The sequence below is a fragment of the Oreochromis aureus genome, linkage group 8, assembly GCF_013358895.1.
Source record: "Oreochromis aureus strain Israel breed Guangdong linkage group 8, ZZ_aureus, whole genome shotgun sequence".
In the NCBI taxonomy this organism is placed as follows: domain Eukaryota; kingdom Metazoa; phylum Chordata; class Actinopteri; order Cichliformes; family Cichlidae; genus Oreochromis; species Oreochromis aureus.
Window position 1 is genome coordinate 16,708,014 of NC_052949.1, and position 21,940 is coordinate 16,729,953.

The 21,940-nt window shown below is 40.8% G+C and overlaps 1 pseudogene; it reads right to left on the reverse strand.

Moving 5' to 3' along the window:
• Positions 1-1,560: 1,560 nt before the first annotated feature.
• Positions 1,561-17,970, reverse strand: LOC116332111 (annotated as a pseudogene).
• Between the last annotated feature and the right edge of the window lie 3,970 nt (positions 17,971-21,940).

The window sequence follows — 21,940 nt, forward strand, 5'->3', positions numbered from 1 at the left end:
TATAATGATGCGCTACGTGGTGGCTAGCTACACAGCTATGGTTAGCATAATATAAACACAGTGAAGCTGGAGGATGAACGCTAACTTTTTTCCACTTGATAATAGTTAACGCGAGGGTTCCTGATGGCTAGGGACAAATGTAACTGCATGGCAGGATGCTGTTAACGGACCAAACTTCAGTGAGGAGAACAACTGCAATATAAGGTTAGTCACTAATAATCTGCTGCATGGGCTGAGCTGTAGTTACATTGTAAGGTTTTAAAAACTGAGCTTTAAAATGAATAGTGATGATAAAAACCAAGAGAGCGATAACTGTCAGTGATCACTGACTTTTTAGGGGCTTGTTCAGATTAAATAGAACAAGATACAAAGAATTAAAACATGTTAAAAACACAACAGCCTTAATAAATGTAGAGTTGTTTGAACTGGAAGCATGTTTCATCAGGTCATCACTTAAAGATTGGATTTCCCACCTGCTGTGAATGTTTTAATGCAGTACACTTTCTATTATTATCACTCATCACATCCTTTTTACAACAGTTAAAATAAATAACATTCATATAAGAAATAAAATTGTCTCGTGTAAACTGTATGTGGTGTTAAATTGGCCTATATTAATGTACTTTAATGTCAGTCATAAGGGTGCTACTTCAAGAGCCATATATTTTATGAGGTGGTACTCACTGTGAAAATTTTTTAAATCGCTGAGGGAGGTACAGGATTTCTGAAATGGGTTTCCATTCTTACATTTCCAGTTTTAATTAATGAGACATTCCCTGAACACCTTACATCAGCTTCGAGATTGAAGGAGAATAACAAAATGCTCATGCATTATAGCCAGCAACCTGCCCTTTAAGTGACGCCCTGTTGCTTGCATTAGTTGATAATACTCTCTGGTGTACTGGGCCCTCTAAAATTGTGGCTAGAATGGTTTGGCTGGGTAGGAGTGGCATTCAGTTTACAGACTGATAAATACTATGCCCCAAAGTATAGCTCCCTGTGTATCCTTCTTTATTAACAAAGCAACTAGGATGAACTTAGGCATATTGCCTAAAAACAGATGGTCATGTTTGCCCACTCTGGTCCGGCCCCCGAGATCGATAATGTTATTAAAGATTCTTTATGTTATATTTACTTGCCACAAGTCACTGGTTATTTACCTCTATAGAAGTAGCATTCATATATCAAGATGTATCTTCACAAAACAAACCCATGTTGATCTGCATGTCCAGGATATCTTTGCTATAGTTTATCAAGCATTCGTTTATTCCTCTGGACACAATGCCCTTCTTTGAACACTTGTATCATAACACCAGTGATAAATTTCATGATGTGCATTTGTGTTAACTGGTATTATGTTTGCTGTAGGTCGCATTCCACAATACTGCGACATGTCGACTCTTGTATCATACATCTCTTTGTATGATACAAGAGATCGACTCACCCCCGATCTCTTGTATCATGCATAGTTTATATCATGTGAAACGGAAACCTTGTAGTGACCGTTTAGATTGGATTGTGGTTACTGTTTGCTTGTCCTTTGCATAAAAAAAATATCTATTGTGATTCTAAAATGGAGTTTTCCTCCTTTATTACAGTTACATGAAGAGCCCTCTTTGTAAATTCAAAAAGTGAATAGAAAGCAATGTACTAACATTTTTACTTTCAAAAAGAGAAAAGAAAGCAAAACTGTCAATCAACTCAGACTGTATTTTCTCACAGTTTACAAGACATTCATATTTCACACATACATTTCTTCTTCATTATTTTTATATTTGCTAATGAATGAATGAATACTACAAAATAAATCATGATGTAACCATGTTAAAATGAACCTGAATGACCTGAAGGTAAAACTCATGAACTGGAAACAGAAGCATACAAGATAGGTTTTTGATCAGATGCTGCCCTCCACTGTTGCAAAGAAAAACTGCAGCGATTACAAACAGGAGCACTCAGAGCAAATAAGAAGCATTTTCACAGATGTCAAATATTCAGTAACATCCACTTTTCAGACGATCAGTATTCCTCTATGTATATATAAAAAAAAAAAGTCTTCTGATTCTAGTTTTAATTATTACATTTATACAGTTATTATACGACTGCTGAGTTTGCTGTAATTTGTGCATTAATTTGATTTCTCTAGATCAGAATATTTGCAGTCAGCAAACAGACTATCAGGGTCACCAGAGATGTCAAGAGGCCTGGAGAGCTGCTTGCTTTCATTCTTCTTTCTGTAAGAAAACAACCAAGAAGATCTACAGTGAATTGAAACTTGGCTCATGAATACAAGTATCACAATCCACTGATTATGCAGCTGTATCATCTACAAGACTGCCAGTGTTGTAAAAATGTTACCTGTGTTCAATACTAGCGGTCCCAATGAAATGCCTTCACTGTCATGGTAGGAAATATCCCTCGCCACTCTTGCATGGTAACCTGGGTAGCAATGCTGTGGAAAGCAGAGTGATTTCAGCAGATGAAGGAATCCAATAAGTGGTATGAAAGATTTTTTCCCAGTGTTAATACAAATAGTTATAAGTAGTACGTACAGCTGTGCAGTTATTGTGTCTCAAAAGACACAGGTGGACCTGGCAGTGCAGGTAGATAGATGAAAAGTTGGTAAAGGTGAACATCCTGAATGAGAAACGGGCTACGGTGGAGACGCCGTTCTGAACCAGCTCTACTGTGCCATCTGCTGGATTAGGACACCTAGGTAACAGCATAATGCGAAAGTTGCAGTGTTAATGTGCAAATAACTTAGTTATGATAAGAAGATGATTAAAGTTCACCCATCACAAAAGACAAGAAAAGAATAGTTAAGGCAATTTCTTTACTGTGTAGTGATGAGATCCCAGCGCACAGGGTAGCTGGCATCATTAACAGGCGTTGCCCAGCAAGAGTCCAGAATAGTGGAGATCTGCCGCTCATCGATTCCCTGCGTCTGAACCTCAATGTATAACCTCTCATCTATTTCCATTTCTAAATTTCTGTTTCTGGTCAAAGGGAAGTGGAAGCCAGGGTCCCGGAAGGGTATCATCCTCAAATGATAATGGCCCAGACCAGATGGAAGTCTCTTGTTTACAATGCTACAGGAAAACATGATAAAACAAGATGTTTTCAGGATTTGGAATTCATAAAGTGGTCAGGTGTGTGTGCAGTCTGTAGCAAAATATATACAAAAATATGTAACACAAATGAAGGAAATACACAGTTAATGCATTAATAGAAAAGCACTGCAACTCTTAAGTAAATTTATTATAAACAGCATTACAAAGAGGGTCATACAGCCTAGAAGAAATTACATATAAAAGGGTTCAACCACCAATTAGAACATATTGCAGAAAGTAATTGGAAATGATCAAAACAAATTGAGGTGACAGAGTGGGTGTACAAAAAATTGAGCACATTAGAACAATGTTTGTATTAAACAAAGACAGGGTAAAATGATGGTGATTCACATGGTCATTTGGTCACGAAGACAATCAAACACAGATTTCTATAAAGCTTAGCGAGCTATGTACCTTTGGAAAAGTAGCAACCACAATGTCATATAACCAAAAAGCAAAAAAACAAAAAATGTAAGCCAGATGGTGTTGTGGTTATCACCTCTCTACAGGGTTGATGCCAACATCCATAGACAGTGCCTGGGTCAGAGGATAGTCACAGGAGAAGTGCAGGTGGATGCTCTTCTCACGACTTATGAGACCATCATGAGAGTCCACATCCCCGCTGATGGTGTTCTCATAACTGAAATGAGTCCCGTTGCTCTTAAGAGTAAGAAGACAAAAGATTTTAAGCATGTTTTCAAAAATTAAAAATGCTGCCCAGAAGATTCCTTCAATGTACTAATGTTACCCTCAGCATTGTCCCACAAAGCTGGTCATCATTGTTGAAGTGGAAAAGCAGTCGACCATCCTCAAGAGTCCCGTTGCAGGTTTCATCTCGAAGATGGAGGGCATCAGAGTGGAAGCCGGCCTCAAACAGCTGACAGCGGGACAGAGATATGGTGCGGAACTACTGACACAAGTGATGGACGAGTCTAAGAAGGAGAGAAAACACAATCTGATGCGTTATGACATGATTTTTAAAGCTGAGTCATCAATACTGATTTGAAAGACATTTGTTGACTTGACTGCTTAATATAAAGGCTGACTAATGCAATAAATACACTACAGATATTACTGAAGGTTTAATTAGCCCGCACCGTAGCTCTCATTGTTTGGCCGATGGTGGTGCTCATCACAGAAGCAGCCATAGACACCGTCCTTCTCACCACACCACTCGTGCTCTGTGCAGTCCAGCTTTTCACAGGGGTCTGACTCATCTGCAAACACAGAAAGGATCATCAGTGATGAATGGCAATGATTTAAATTTTTATTAAATGTCTCATTTGAGCAGTACAAACATACCACAATGCAAAGCAGAGCGCCAGTCAGGGATGTCTAGCCCCAGAACAGAGCAGGTTCTCTCATAGGCGGAGACAGCGGAACACAGCATGCCATTGGCTGGAGTGTAGAGGCAGAGGTCGTAGACACAGGAAGAGAAAAATGGCTCGGGGTCAGAGTGCAGGTGGCAGGCGCTGAATGGGCCGGTGGTGTTGGTGATGACACTGCAGAGTTGGGAGTATTCTTCTCTAAAGGTGCAGTCATTCAGTCCATCATCATCTTCATCAGTGGAGCCACATCTGGAAAAGACAAATCATACTGCCATCAGCTACTGCCTTGTTGAAGCATCAGTAGTGATTTCCATTGCAACTCACCCTGGTTGGCTGGTGGGTGACTTCCAGCTGTGTCCAAAATAATTATCGTTTTGTGCCAGTGTGCCATTGGGTAAGACTTTGTCATCTGAAGGATCATTGTTAGAGTTTCCACATCCCTGTGACTCTGTCATGACGGTTTTGGCCCAGTCTGACCAGTAAAGTGCTCTGACCATCAAACTGGACTAGCAAGTCAGAGGCATCAACCACTATGTAGCTTCCTGCCTTACCACCTGAGCTAAGATTCCCACTGTGGTGGGAAGAGACACATCATTTCCATTTACCTGAGAGGACAAGAGATGCAATAAGTGTGTGTTGTTACTTTTGTGCAGATTAGACTAAGTAGAATGCTGTTCATCTTCAAAGTGATAGATAGTTTACCGTTACTCTTTTATTGGGTCCAATCCTGATGTGCACACTTTCTGGATGATTTGAGAGGTATATGTCCACTGCAGACACAAATGACACACGGTTGTTTCCACGGTGATTGTTGGTGGCTATCACCTGAAACTGTGTTTCATTGGTGCCATGGTTCGTGCTCTCAGCGATGATGTAGGAGCAAGTTCCCTGGAAATGAGCCACTGCTCCATCAAAGGTGATGTAGTGTGGATCTCCCCACACAGTGCAGGTGGACATGGCATCGTAACAGCCCAGCTGTCCGTTTCTGATGGAGCACTCTTGTGCAGGAGTGCAAGATGCAGCAGAACATCGCAGGTCATTGGGAGCGTGACATTCACATCTCTGGGAGCAACCGTCTGTCCAGAAGGACTCGCCAGCCTGTGAACCACACAACACCAATTTATAGCCAAATTGATACAACAAATATAGTTCTTAAAATGCCATTCTGAATTCTTTTTTTCATTAATTGTAGGTGATTTAGTGCAGTAATCGCTAGATCACTACAAACTGCAACTATTAATATACTAAATATTGTGACAGAGCAACTGTTAGGTTAAGGCTGTGTGCAGGCAGGAATGGTGGACCCATAGTGCAGACGTTCGGAGGCAAAAAGGTGAACTCAAAACAGCTTTAATGCTGAACTCAAAAAGGCAACAAAACTAAGACTTCAAACATAAACTCAGGCAAGCAGACAAAACACACAGCATAATAAACGGTAGAACGCGACAGAGAGCACAGGAAAACACAGGGCTTAAATACGCAGAGGGAGTAATCAGGGAATGGGCAACAGGAGGGAAACACAGCTGGGGCAAATCAGGACTAACGAGACAAAGAAGCATAAACTGAACACACTGAGAAAAGACAGAGACCTTCAAAGTAAAACAGGAAACACAACACAGACTGAACTTACAGACACAGACTGACTGGACACGGGATATAGCAACTAAGGATACACAGAGACGCCGAACTAGACAAGGGGATACAGCTGACAGGGGAGACAGAGCAACTAGAGACGACAGAGACATAAACCATAAGACAGAACTCAAAGAAACCAAAGACTAGAAATTATAAATAATATAACAAACTCAAAAACCCTGGGTCAACGACCCAGGCCTCCTAACAGCAACTAGTTGTAACTGTTGTTCTTTCTCCCACAGAGAAGACAGATGCTAAATGCCACAATTTCAATAAATATGTGGAACAGAGCTGATAAGGAGTATTTAATTATGCTGATGTAGCTGTATAATTTTCAACTGATTGTTTAATGCATTCATTTATTTAGGAAGAGATTTTTTTTTAATCTGCAGTTTAAAGAGTTAGAGCATCATTCTGCTTGTATAGCTACATATGAATTATTTTCTTTCTAGTGTTGTAATATAAAACATAGTCATAATAGATATGCTGAATATATGATAGCAAATAAGACGTTTTTTGGTCCTAGGATTTCAATTATATGAAACTATAAACTGTAGTTTTGCATTTTGCTTGCTATTTCACAGAAACTACCACATTTCCTGGTATTCATCATGCTTCCTGAAATTTTTTATATGGTTTGGATTTTTTGGGTTATTAACATGGAACTAGCATGTTTTACATTATGCAGCTCTGATTCCTGGTATTAGACCTAAACTACCACGTGTTTCCAGGTAACATCACATTTCTTGAAGCTTGTATTAAAAGGTTATTAATAGGGATGCACCGATACCGATACTGGTATCGGGTATCGTGTGGGTGAAGTGACTTTTTGTTTCAACGGTCGCACCACCTTGGAAAACTGTGTTTCCAGCTACGACCGCCGAGGCTAAAGGCTAGCCCGGACTGCTTGGCTTCGCCAAGGAGGCAGCCGCTATAGACTGTCGGAGAGCTGGACAGTGACTCGCTAACGCGCTGTAGCAGAGACAGCATCGGGTCCGCAGGGAGTGGATTTAGTGTGGGACTGGTGCACGGCGACCTACCGATCAGCTGAACTGTAAGTCAGACTTTTGTGCTCTTACTGGGGAGAAGAGGATTTAACTCCATCGTCTGGCGTGAGCAACAAACAGGCCTGCAACAAGTGTGAATGTGAGTGCGTGGAGCCCATGTGTGAATATTGTATGTTTAGTGGATTTATATAACGTGTTTTGGAGTGTATATTAGTGAGTCACTTACCAAAAGGTGATAACATAAGTTGGGTTGTTTAATATAATTTGAAAGGGAATTATGTCATTTATACAGTGTATTTCATTTGGTTAAGGAATTGGAATATCATTTGAGTTTAAAAAAGGGATGTGTATACAGTATTTGTCTCTGCCCTTACGTTCAGTAAACGTTTCGTTTGTGTTAAAGAGTTGTCTGGGGTCGTTTCTTTACTACTGGTTAAGTTTAACGTGTGTGGTAGAAGTATCGGATTTTGTACTCGGTATCGGCAAGTACTCAGATCCAAGTATCGGTATCGGATCGGTTTGAAAAAATTGGTATCGTTGCATCCCTAGTTATTAACATAGGATTAATTCCAGCATTATGTCAATACGGTAATGGTATCCTAATACATTAAAACCTAAAGTCATATTAGTATCTTGTTACCCTATTATTATGAGGTTAGTATATATGAAATGTGTTTTATTGCTAGTGATTGTGACTATACTATTACTAATTTTTTTTAGCTCATGTACATACATTTGTATCCATATTATCACTTATAATTTATGATCTGTTATACTTAGATTTAAATGTAATAGTACTCACTAGATCACTTGGTTGTTACTCTGGAAATTAAGTCGCAATTATTTGCTATGTCTCTATTTTTATCTTCTTGTTTCCACTTTGTTACCTCAGTATTACCACATTATTACTAAGCTATAATAGACATTATATAATAGGCACTGTTGTTTGTTTACTATTGACTTTAATATGTCTTACATCATAGTAGAATCCATCATATTGGCAGCCACAGCTCTCCACTGGGACACACCTGGTCCCACTCTTGATGAAGCCTTCATCACAGAAACATCCCTCAGAGCAGAACTGCTCACAGGTTTCATCAATGCTACTGGCACAGGTGTGGCCACAGTCAGTACCGCACAGCTCATAATGGCTGTTGGCTGGACAGTCCAATGCTTAATAATGAGAAAAGCGAAAAATGGCAATAATCAGACATCTAATTTTAATGTAATACAATGTGGATATAATGAGTGTTGTCAAATTACTTAAGTGGTTAGCAAATTTCTTGTAAATTTAGATATAAATATAATAAAACGACATGTTGACTCACTACAGGTGGCGTTCTCCCTCCACGGATAGATTCGAACATTAGCAGACTGACACGCACTGACATATGATTCAATGGCACTGCACAAGAGATCGTGGCCTTGATTTCCTGACAAACATACATCAAACACGCAGTCGTTGAAATATGGCGCCGGGTCCACCTCCTCGTGGCAGAAACTGAAGGGCCCATCAGCTGCCTGGATCACCTCACACTGATCTCTAGCAGGCTGTTCATTGGCACACTGTGGACAGGAGGAGCCACAGCCATCATTGCAGGTGTAGTTTCCTGGCACCTTCCAGGCTCTCCCAAACTCATCTGGAGATGTGACTATCGTTCCAGATGGTGTGTGAAAGTCATCATTTGGATTTCCATTAAAATTTCCACAAAGTCCGCATATTTTTTCTCTGTGTTGATGACAACAGTTAACATTAGTCCTTGTGTTAGTTTCATAAGGATAAATAGTAAATAAATGACTTATGTAGATGGGATTATCCTGGTTTTTAAAGCATGTCAAATAATAATGACTGTAGCTTTGATGGGTGGGAATTGTACCTGTAATTTGGTGGTACGGAGATAAACACTGCACTATATCCATTATAGGTGACACTCAAGCCAAAATTAGTGCTGACAACTATACGAGATCCTGTTGCATAGATAGACACATTACCTTCATTCAAGTTAATAGGTAAATTTCTAGTTACTCCATTCACCTAGAAGAGAGATGCAAAGAAAATCAGTGGTTATTTTTTTCTGCTTTTTAATTATTTTTTTCTTTCACAGCAGTAAAAATATCCCTAAAATATATGTAGCTGCCATTTACTTCATAAATCTGATATTATTCATAACAATCATCTAATGAGAAATATCATTAACTACTTACTTGTACCAAACCTCTTCTATCCCTTGACATATGCACGTCGTAGCCCCACACATTCACAAAAACTTCAGCTACTGTTGAAAGTGGACGCCCGTTCAATGCCTCATTCTTAGCTTCCACGGAAAACTGACTGAGCTCATCAGTGGCATTACAAAGGGTCACCAGAACATAGCGGCAGGTTCCTTGGAAGTCATAGGCCTTACGATCAAAGGTGATGTAGTGAGGGTCTCCAGAGGCAGAGCAGGTGCCATGAGGGTTGGGATGGCAGCCAAACTCGCCCTCCACCACACGGCAGGACTCCTGGGGCCCACAGGAGTTGGGAGTACAGCGGACGTTCCCTGTAGTGCCGTTACAGGTACACAAGCTCTGACATTCTTCACCATCCCAGAACTGCTCACCACTTTCACGATAGCGTCCTTGGTGATAGCATCCACAAGATGTTGGTGGAACACACTGGTCGCCATTTAGAATAAAACCATTGTTACACTGACAACCCTCCTGGCACACAGTATCACAGGTGAAGGGGAAAGAGAGGCTGGGGCAAGCAGAAGGACAAGTTGTTCCACAGAGTTCATAATGGCTGTTTGACGGGCAGGTTAGTGCTGGAGAAAAATAAACAGGTTAATATAAAAAAGGCATTTTTAAACATTTGGAGATCATAGCTAGAATTAATTAAAAAACTGTTGAATGCTTACCACAGCCAGTTGCATTTCTCCATTGTCCTAAGGCAACACCCTTCTGTTGACACATTAGTGCATAATCTCGTAGGGCATCACACAGAGTTGATGCTGGATCGCTAGAGCCCCTCATGATCTCCACACATACATCCACCTGCTTCCTTGGGTCAACCACAGACCAACAGGGTACAAATGGCCCATCTGGTGAGCTGAGAAAGCCACAGTACTCACTAGAATTGTAATTAGTTGTAGAATTTTGGTTCATGCTTTCCACGCAGTGAGCAGCCAGAGAGCCATCTCGCCAGCTGTCTCCAAAGTCCTGAGAACTGTTGACCAGGACACCATTGGGTGTCTTGAAGTCGTCATATGGATGACCATTGTAGTCACCACAGAGTCCACCCAGGGAACCATTGTAGACACCAGGAGCAGTGACACGGACAAAGTGAGGCCAGACTGTTTGTACAGTTACATCAAAGGAGGTGCGAATGATGACACTGTAAATGCTGCTGTGGAAGATTTGGATTCGGTTGGATGGAGTGCTGAAAGGCAGCCTGATCAGCTGACCGTTAACCTGCAGGGTCATCCAGTGTTTTTGCAGTTAACAAGACTTAAACAGTATTGTGTCCGTGTACACATAAATAAATAATTCAAGGAAGAACATAATTTTAAGTAAGTGTTCCATTCACTTACCTTCACTTTACTGTTCCTTGCCATCTCAATAGATACGTGTATCCCCTCTGCTTCAAAATGCAGAATTCGTGCAAAACCTTCCTGGCCTCTTGGCACTTTTTCTGCTGTCACCATGAAGTGTGGGTGACTGGACAGTCCCACAACTTTGGCAAGTGTCAATCGACATGCTCCAGGATATTGGTATGTCAGTCCATCAAATGTCTGATATGACCCTGAGCCTCTGATCCAACATGTTTCATAGCTATTTGGTCTGCATCCTCTTTCTCCATCTTCCACCTTGCATGATTCAAGTGGGCCACAACCATGAGACTGACAAGTCATGGAGCCATAACTGCAGCTACAACGCCTCCCACAGTTTTCGTCTAGTATTACAGTTTGTCCAGAGCGGTAGTAACGGCCCTCAAAGCTGCAGCCACACTCAGCATGAGGGACGCAGACCCCACCACTGAGGATGTAGCCTGAATCACAGATGCAGCTTTCCTGGGGAGGTAGAGGGCAGTTGTGGGTAGAGTTGGGATTAACACAGGTAGCTGGACATCCTGTGCCTTCAGACTCAAAGTGGCTGTTGGCTGGGCATGGGATTTCTAGGAATAAGAGAACAACATCGATCTTTACATCAGTGGAATTTTAATACTGCTCTTGCTCTTGACGAAGGCGGTCGCATTTTTCTCCTCTCCTCCTCCTCCTCTCCCTTAGCTTCCCTGCTTAGCCTCTTATGTCCTTTTCTAGTCTCGTGTTTTTTGTATGACTTTTCCCTGGAACACTCTCTCACAGTCTGTTTTCTAAAACCTAAAAGAGGAATTATGGATTTGATCAACTGGTCTCTGAATGCAATTGACACCCCTTTCTCAACGAGAAGTCTGGGCTTGGATGAGCCTGACTGCTGAAGATTTCTACCTATTCGGAACCATGATAACAGGGTTCTGGCTGATCGGAGCTGGCTTGGCCCTGGCTTGGCCCTGGCTTGGCCCTGGCTTGGCCCTGGCTTGGCCCTGGCTTGGCCCTGGCTTGGCCCTGGCTTGGCCCTGGCTTGGCCCTGGCTTGGCCCTGGCTTATCGAAGAATTAAGAAAGCGGAACTGGCTGTTCAAACCTCCACAAGGCTGCCCGCTGGAATTGAAACGATGGGACGAGGCGTGAGTTTCTCAAAATGGGCTCATTGAGTGCAGCACGGATAAGATCTTGGAGAAGCTTATGGCTGCTGTGAATACTCAGAATAAGATCTCTGAGTGCAAACTGGATTACATCTCGGAAGGGCTCGCTCGGCATAACATCTCTGAGCGTAAATTGGATCACATCTCGGGGAGGCACACTGTCATGAGTTTTTCAGAATCGGCTCCTTGAGCACAAGAATGACAACATCACAGAATGCAAGTATGGCGAAGCTCGCGGCTCTCCATCGGGAGATTGAGAGACCAGTGTTGGACTGTAGAACTGCTTTGAAATTCATATAAGCTGTTCGCACTAAAGTAAAAAGCACCATCACTTCATGCGGATACCTTCTCGGCGCCAGCTGCGGTTGCAAGGCTGGAGCTGTACAACAACACCCTGATTACAGACTGTGTTTAGACTGTTCCTTCCTATTCTATGCAAGGCCACCTGGGTTGGCTGGAAGACTGTTTACTTAGCCTGGCAGGGCGAAGGACACTGTCTCAGCTGAACTCTGGACACGCACACACATACATATACACTGATATGCACACACTCCTCCCCCCTCCCTTTCCAAACGCCTTCGACGCTTATTCCCTTCCGATGCTGACGGTGGATCATGGAGACCAGCGCATAGGCTGCAGGCCCGGATGTACTGTCTACATTGGCTGTCTCTCACCCTTTACCCGCCCCTGTTGCTTGTCATGTGTTTCTTTGGTGTATTAAGAGTTTTTTCATGTGCTATGTGCAGAGGTGTTTTTTTCTGTTCTCAAACTGATCTCCCTGTTGGAGCTCAGTCTGGGGGGAATTATTTTTTTCTCCTTATCTTTCCTCGTGTGGTGCTTTTTCCATGTTATACCCCTCTGACCTGTCTTCCCCATGTGATGTTTTGTGTAATGTATGTATGGTCGGAGGGTGAGATGGCGCCGCCATTGCGTGCAATAGGTCGTCAGCCTTATGAAATTTCCCCCTTGTGGGACTAATAAAGGTATATCAATCAATATCAATCAATCAATACAATAATATTTTTGAAATAATGCAAAAAAAAAGTGATTAACATACCACAAAATCCGGGTCTCCTCCAACTTGGTAGCTGAATACCATTTTGTTGACACTGACTTGCATACACACTTAGGGCTTGACAGAGAATGGGTTGGTACCCTCCTCCTACACACAGATCATACACACAACTGTCCGCAAAGGACTGTGGAGGAAGTTGTTGATGGCAAGCTGCAAAAGGTCCAGAACTACTGCTGAGGATACCACAGTGGTCAGTGTTGCTGTACAATGCTGTCTCTTCTACAGTGCAAACAGCACAGTCCAGACCTCCGCACTGTGGCCCACAGCCAGGCTCATCATCCCCAGATGCTTGCCAGCTGTTAGCAAAAACCACATCAGAGCTCACAACCTCACCCTCCCGAGTTTGAAAGTCATCTCTACGAATGCCATTGAAGTTTCCACAAAGACCGCATGTTGCATTCTGGTAGGTGTAGGGCAAGCTGATCTGGACATAATGATTTGTGTCATAAGACACCACTAAACCAAAGTCAGTGCTGACAAACACAGAAAAACCTGACTCATAAACCTGCACGGTGTCATTGCTAAGGGAGAATGGAGTGGATGCAAAGTTCCCGTTAACCTGTAAAAAACCAGCAAATGTATCAAGTGAGAAAACTATATCTGGTCATAAAGTGTAGTATTTATCCAGAATCAAAATGACCAACCTTCGCCTCACCACGACGTCCTTTGACAAGCTCAATTGTGTCATTGTAGACATGCACTTTCACCAGTCGTGTCCAAGCAACTCGAGTACTGCCTCTGTGCTCATTCTTGCCCTCTACTCTGTAGTAGGGCAGTCCACTATTACATTGCTCAGAGAGAACATAGGTGCAAGTGCCTTGAAAGTGAAACACTGTGTCATCAAAGGTGTAGTAATGGGGATCACCGCTTATGGTGCAGGTTCCTCTTGGCACTGTCTGACAGGAGAACTGGAAGGAAGCTGGCTTGCAGATTTGTGAAAAGGAGCACGGCTGGTTGCGGCACTGCAGGCCTGTTGAGGTACATGTGCACTTCTGCGCACAGGTACTGTCACTCCAGAATGAAGCACCCAGCTGCACTAATTCACCTTAAAAAGAATAAAAGGAAATGTCCCTTATGCCTAGTTTAAAATTTCCAGACATTTACATTCATAAAGCTATAGGAAAAAAACATTCACACCTTTTTTTCGTATAGTGTCAAATAACAACAGTAATTGCCTCAAGGCACTTTATATGAGCATTAAGCATTAATATAAGAGCATTACGTATTAAGATAATATTAAGATTAAGATGGGCCCTGATTATATATGAGGAGAAGGATTTTAAATTTGATTCTGGATTTAACAGGGAGAAATATGTTCTCTGTTTTTAGTCCCTGTCAGTACTGCAGCATTTTGGATCAACTCCAGGCTTTTCAGTGAGTTTTTGGGACAACCTGATAATAACGAATCACAGTAGTCCAGCCTTTAAGCGCATGAATGCATGAACTCATTTTTTAGCATCACTCTGAAATAGGATGTTTCTCATTTTAGAGATACCGTAGAAATGCAAGAAAGCAATCCTAAATATGTGTTAAATACAAGCAGTGAAGGACATAACCTGGTCAAAAACAACTCCAAAATTTCTGTTAGTGTTAAGGCCAAGGTAGTCCCATCCAGAGTATGCATCTGGTTAAACATCATGTTTGTAAGATTTTAATGGCTAAGTGCAATCATCTTAGTTTGATCTGAATTTAGAAGCAGGAAACTGAAGGTTACCCAGGTCTTTATGTCTTTAAGGCTACAGTTAAGTTTTATGGCATCATTGACAGAGCTGGAGATCATCTGCGTAGCAGGGAAAATGTACACGATGCCTTTGAAAGATACTGCCTAGAAGAAACATGTATAATGTAAACAGAACTGGTCCTAGCATAGAACCCTGTGGAACTCCACCATAGTTAACCTTAGTGTGAAGACAACTCCCTATTTACATGAGCCAATTGGAGTCTATTAGATAGACATGATTCAAGCAAGGGCTTAATTGCTATGGCCTGCTCTAATCTCTGCAATAAAATACTGTCGTTAATAAACGCTCCACTGAGGTCTAGCAGGACAAGTACAGAGATGATTCCACTGTCAGAGGCCATCTGCAACTTTCACTAAAGTTGTTTCCGTACTGTGATGAGCTCTGAATCCTGAATGAAATATATAACAATGCATTGTGATTTAGCAGACTAAACACTTGCAATAACAATAATATGTGTGAAATGAGGATGGGCAATAAAAGTGTAAATTATTATTCTGTGAAATAATTATTCAAAAGATGTCCCAGAAGCATTGGTGTGTGATGTGCATCACAATTGTGTCACTTCTGTATATAGGTCAGCTCTCATTGCACAACGTCAACCTACTTAGATAAAGAACAGGTATGCAGCTAGCTGGTGTAGGGCCAAGTCACTCTTTATTGCTTCAAAAACAAGTTGAGTTTCACCTAACCCAATGATTCCTGGCCACCAAAGTACAACTGGTGCAGGATTCATATTTAAGGCTCCAACTGTAAGGTACTGGGAAACCTCATCCACTTCAGTTTTCATTGTCTGCTTTGCATGCATTGCTTGTGTTGAAATATGAAACTTTTCAAACACCAGTGCAGACGCCACTAAATCACATCACATTATCAGTGGAAATATCCTGAGCGAGGGAGATAGTTCCTTATGCAGTTTGGCACCAAAATGAAGAAGTTAATAACTGTGATAAGTAATCTGTGTTAAGCAATGTGTCCATGTGAATCTTGCCTTAGGATAAGTCAGTTTGTTGGGAACAGCTTCTCTCTCTAGCATTCTTTATTCTTTGCATGACCTATGTTACCATTCAAATTTTTCCAAACCTCTGAATTCTTGAGCTGAACATCCTTTAAGCAGGTAGGAAGAATGTATTTTAGCCTCCAACTAATAATTTGAAAGCTGATTTCTCTTTGAAACTCCTTCATTAGTTCTTGATTCCAACAACATTAAGGAAAAACAGTCAGAGACTTTCACATTAATAACCTATACCTCATTGCTTTACCGTACTTTTAATGCATTGTGGTTAGAATTCTTGCCTTGCCTATTACAGTTGCACATGACTGTAATGATATATAACATAAAGGTTGCAGAAGCAGTTGCCTTCTGTATCCTGCAGTCTTACCATTAAAAGTGCAGCCTGTTGATCCATGGTCTGTCCGGAAGGCCCAGCGACCTGGTTCATTGACATTGCTGCCAAGGCGAAAATTTGAGTTACTCCCTGATGCAGCACTGGTGAATGATCCAGGGAGGACATAATAGTGAGTGGAGCCAATTGTATCATAACCAGCCTGCAAATGTGAGTCACAAAAATATGATTAATGCATTTAGAAGTAATGAATGTTTTTTCATTAGTAAATATGCAGAGTATTAACTGTAATAGATCTGACCTGAATGCTCAGTGTTGTTGAAGCTATTATACCGTAGTTCATCAGCACAAATGAATATTGGCCTCCAGAGATCAGCACAGCTTGGACAGTAGTGCGCTGGAAAATATGAATTCTGTTATTATATGTACTGCTTGATCAGTGTTCTGCTGGATTTACACCTAATTTTGTTATGATAGGCTTTTGGTGTATCACTGTATCAAATGTGTTAATTCATAAGACATTCGTGCTTCAATTTGAATGGTCTAGATTTCAGATAATTACTATTACCGTAACCACCTTAGTTTCTTAGTATGAAATGCTTTAGGCCATCTTTAGTTATCACTTTTTTTAAAAAGCGCAATATTCAAAAAGAATATTTGTATGAAATCTGTCACAGGAATTTATGTCTTTATGTCTGGAAGATGACACTAGATTACACTAACCTACTGTTCCCGAGTTAGTAAAGTAGGCAAAAGACTTTCACGTATACATCACACATAAGCACATAATTTATTTCCGAATTTAGCAATCTGACTTACTGTTCCACTTGTGGGATAATAGGCCACCTCATACCATGTTGCAACAAAGACCCAGTTGGCATTAAAGTTCAGTCCTGGAAAGTATTGATTGATGTCCTGTGTAGCTTGCTGGAGAACAGTTCCACTGGTGTATTGGTTGTAGTAGATCTGACCATTTCCTCTGTTGTCTAAATCTGTCCAGAATGGAGCAATGATGTCTCTGATGCGTTGTGGGAACCTCTGACTTGTAAATTCACTTAGTGGACCAGTAAATGTTAGGTGTCCGTTATGATTGACCTGGAAACAAAAGAAAAGAAAAAAAATATTTCCTGTCACGACATCTAGATAAACAGATTGAGATTTTCTTTTGCAAACCACGTTTTATATTGCAGTTAGTGGCAGGAAGTTTAATTAGACAGCAAAATATTTTTATGGTACACATGTGGTACATGAATTGTTAATGTTAATTTTACATACGTAAATACTGTTATATGTCCGCCCAAAATAGAAAAAAGGTCTTAGCAGGGTAATCTGTGGAGAACTTCCATCATCTATTGCAGAGCTTACAGTTCCAGATGTTGGGTAAAGAGGTCCTAAGAAGCAATTAGGTAGATCATGAAAAAAGATTCAGACAGACTCATTTGGTCAATATTCTCCAAACATACATATAAAACATATTTCTCACAGGCTTTCAGTGTTTACTCCTATGAATGTGTAAATATGAGGCTGATATAAATTGATGATAAAACGATGAAAGTCAAATCTTTAGAGAAAGTTTTGAAAAGATGCAAACTTACTGACAGCCTGAGTAGTGACTACACCTGCACATGAAACAAAAACAGAAAATACAGAAAATGATGACAAGTTCTCTACGATTGCAAGATTTTAATTTCTGATCCAAAAACTTTGAGTGATCACTTTGGCAAAAATAAACAGACCATAAAATGTATTGAAGGAACATAAATAAAACTACTAACCTGTCATTCCCAAGAGCAACACAAAAAACATGATTTGACCCGCCATTCTGTCAAATCAGATCTCTTCATTAAACAAAGAAAATTTTGTTTTTTATGTATAACCTAAGTACAGAGCTAAATTCAGATGAATCTGTTAAATCTTTGCATAATATTAGTTGTGAGTCTCTCATACTCCTTTGAGACTGCAGGGGATACACAAGGCTTTATATAGTTGGGGCTATTTACCTAGGAAATGTAATCTAATACTCCACCATAGGATGCTCAGAGAAGAGTGACGTCAGGTACCGTTACCGTGGTTAATAGTTACGCAGCAACTTTAACAGCCATAGATACAGATCTCGGACAAAGGTTTTACTGCTGACATAGTAGATCATTCTCAAAATATTAGTGATGGTAAATACTGTACTCACAGTCAGGAAGAGGGAGTGGAGGAAGATAAAATGTTTTTTCCTCATTAAATTTGCTGCATGAAGAAAATCAAGAAAGTCTGGCTTGTTTTTGTCTATGTTGACTATACATAACAGAAAAAATGTGTGAAATATAAATATAAATACAAAATATAACAATTCAGCTGTTTGAAAACTATAACTTTAATCTCAGCCAATCCGATTTACTCAGGAACAAATAAACACTGAAAGAAGCCAAACAATAACATTTTTAAGTTATTTAAGAGACTTATATATCATGTTTAACCTGAGTAGAGAAAGACCGCGGGGCGATGTGAAAATGATGTGCCGGGAGTCCGGTGTTCTCGCCAGCTCTAATGAGCTTTGACCACCCAGTCAGCTTATGAGCTGGTGGGTAACAGATGTCTCCAAAAACCGGAGCACTTTTGCGAATATGTGATGTCTTGATAAACCAAGCAGATATTTGAAGTTTACAAAGCTACATCCTCACCTGAAAATATGTTATTTTGTCACCCAGAAAGAGTAATATTTCAGACTCTTTAACTGTGCTTCTTTCCCATTGCCATGTTTGAAAAGCATTATTATATTATTATACAAATATTATAAATAATAATTTAATTAATAAAGTATTAAAAAGAGTTTAATAAGAGTAATATTACAACTAAGTAGCTGCCGCATTGCTGGAAACTGGAATTGGCTGGGCTGCGCTATGAATTCTGGGATATGGTGGGCCATGAAGGATACACCCGACCTATCCTTCAAATCTGGGAAAAAGGAGGACGCGTTTTTCATTTGGAGCAGCCTTCAAATTGGGACAGCCAATTTGAAGGTCGCTGTGATATAATCGGCCTTCAGATGAAGCCTCCAAAGCATGCAGGCCCTGAATTGAGATACAGCCATGGTCTCAGTGTTTTACTTCCTGTTTTATTTTGACATAGTCTCGTTCTGCATTCAGTGTGTTCAGTTTTGCTTCCCGTGTCTCGTCACGTCTAATTCATTCCTGCTGTGTTCCCCACGTTTCTACTTACCTTGTCTCTCCTCATGTGTATATATTGTGTCAGTTTCCAATTGTCCCTTGTCGACGTGCCTCCACGTCTCAACTGCTCAGGGATTTCCAGGCTTTCCAAGTTTAATGTTTCTTCTTTTCCCAGTTTAGGTTTTTGTGATTAGTTTCTCGTTTAGTTGGTTTTCTTGTTTGTTTAATGTTTTGTTATCGGCCATAATAAACAGCATGCTTTAAAAAAAAATCTAGTTTCGTTCTCATCCTTTGCATTTTGGGTCCTCTGCCACTGAAAATCGTGACATGCCCACGTTTCGGACTGCATTTAGGGGCCAGATCCACATCAACATGAGGGGTTTGGGCACAGCATTGTTTAAACACCAATGCTGATCATGTTCATCCCTGTATAACTGTCTACTAATCTTCTGACGGACGTTTCCAGCAGGATAATGTGTCTTCATGATGGGGCTTTCCAGTAGTTTAATGTTTCCATGACAGGGGTCGGTAACACATTTAAGCCATTTTATCACTCGAAAAAATTCCTCACTGTTAATCATTTGTAGAGCAATTTCATATTTGTACTTCCTTGTGCTCTTACCTATGTACCTGCTTTTGATTCGATTTCAGGCATTTGCTGTATTACATATCACATTATGGCACAGTACAGCAAGAGAATAAGCACTGTTTTTCAACTCATCATGAGTGTACCTCTGAAAGCAGCATCTTTATTCATTTAAAAATTAAATGAATATGCATTGCATTTTAACTGTCAGGTTTATACCTAAATTTAAGCACAGATAAGGAACTATAAGACTGATTGAATGGCATATTCATTATAGTGTATAATATAAATATATTCATATCAATATTCACCTGCATAATGATAATGAAAAGAATCATCTGAGTTTATTGTTCATTTCAAGTCCTTTGTGAATCCACTCAGGATTACAGTAATCATATGATTTATGTGAACAGAAGTAGCAATTGTGATACTTGCATTAAATATTATTGCTCTCTATACAGTGGCTTGCAAAAGTATTCGGCCCCCTTGAACTTTCCCACATTTTGTCACATTACAGCCACAAACATGATTCAATGTTATTGGAATTCCACATGAAAGACGAATACAAAGTGGTGTACACGTGAGAAGTGGAACGGAAATCATACATGATTCCAAACATTTTTTACAAATAAATAACTGAAAAGTGGGGTGTGCGTAATTATTCAGCCCTCTGAGTCAATACTTTGTAGAACCACCTTTTGCTGCAATTACAGCTGCCAGTCTTTTAGGGTATGTCTCTACCAGCTTTGCACATCTACAGACTGAAATTCTTGCCCATTCTTCTTTGCAAAACAGCTCCACAACTGCCCTGTGACGGCCTCAGAGGTTGTCTAAGAGAATATTGGGAGCAACAACACCATGAAGTCCAAAGAACACACCAGACAGGTCAGGGATAAAGTTATTGAGAAATTTAAAGCAGGCTTAGGCTACAAAAGATTTCCCAAGCCTTGAACATCCCACGGAGCACTGTTCAAGCCATCATTCAGAAATGGAAGGAGTATGGCACAACTGTAAACCTACCAAGACAAGGCCATCCACCTAAACTCACAGGCCGAACAAGGAGAGCGCTGATCAGAAATGCAGCCAAGAGGCCCATGGTGACTCTGGACGAGCTGCAGAGATCTACAGCTCAGGTGGGGGAATCTGTCCATAGGACAACTGTTAGTCGTGCACTGCACAAAGTTGGCCTTTATGGAAGAGTGGCAGAAGAAAGCCATTGTTAACAGAAAACCATAAGAAGTCCTGTTTGCAGTTTGCCACAAGCCATGTGGGGACACAGCAAACATGTGGAAGAAGGTGCTCTGGTCAGATGAGACCAAAATGGAACTTTTTGGCCAAAATGCAAAACGCTATGTGTGTCGGAAAACTAACACTGCACATCACTCTGAACACACCATCCCCACTGTCACATATGGTGGTGGCAGCATCATGCTCTGGGGGTGCTTCTCTTCAGCAGGGACAGGGAAGCTGGTCAGAGTTGATGGGAAGATGGATGGAGGCAAATACAGGGCAATCTTGGAAGAAAACCTCTTGGAGTCTGCAAAAGACTTGAGACTGGGGCGGAGGTTCACCTTCCAGCAGGACAACGACCCTAAACATAAAGCCAGGGCAACAATGGAATGGTTTAAAACCAAACATATCCATGTGTTAGAATGGCCCAGTCAAAGTCCAGATCTAAATCCAATCGAGAATCTGTGGCAAGATCTGAAAACTGCTGTTGACAAACGCTGCCCATCTAATCTGACTGAGCTGGAGCTGTTTTGCAAAGAAGAATGGGCAAAGATTTCAGTCTGTAGATGTGCAAAGCTGGTAGAGACATACCCTAAAAGACTGGCAGCTGTAATTGCAGCAAAAGGTGGTTCTACAAAGTATTGACTCAGGGGGCTGAATAATTACGCACACCCCACTTTGCAGTTATTTATTTGTAAAAAATGTTTGGAATCATGTATGATTTTCGTCCCACTTCTCACGTGTACTCCACTTTGTATTGGTCTTTCACGTGGAATTCCAATAAAATGGATTCATGTTTGTGGCTGTAATGTGACAAAATGTGGAAAAGTTCAAGGGGGCCGAATACTTTTGCAAGCCACTGTATTTATCATAAACATTTAGTACACCTTGTTAGCCCGAAGCTACATTTGATCATGCCACAAATGTTGCATTGTTTTACTACTTCCAGTCTATAGTTTTGTTCTTTTGAACATTTCTTTTGTAGTTTTATGGGTGTTGTTTTCA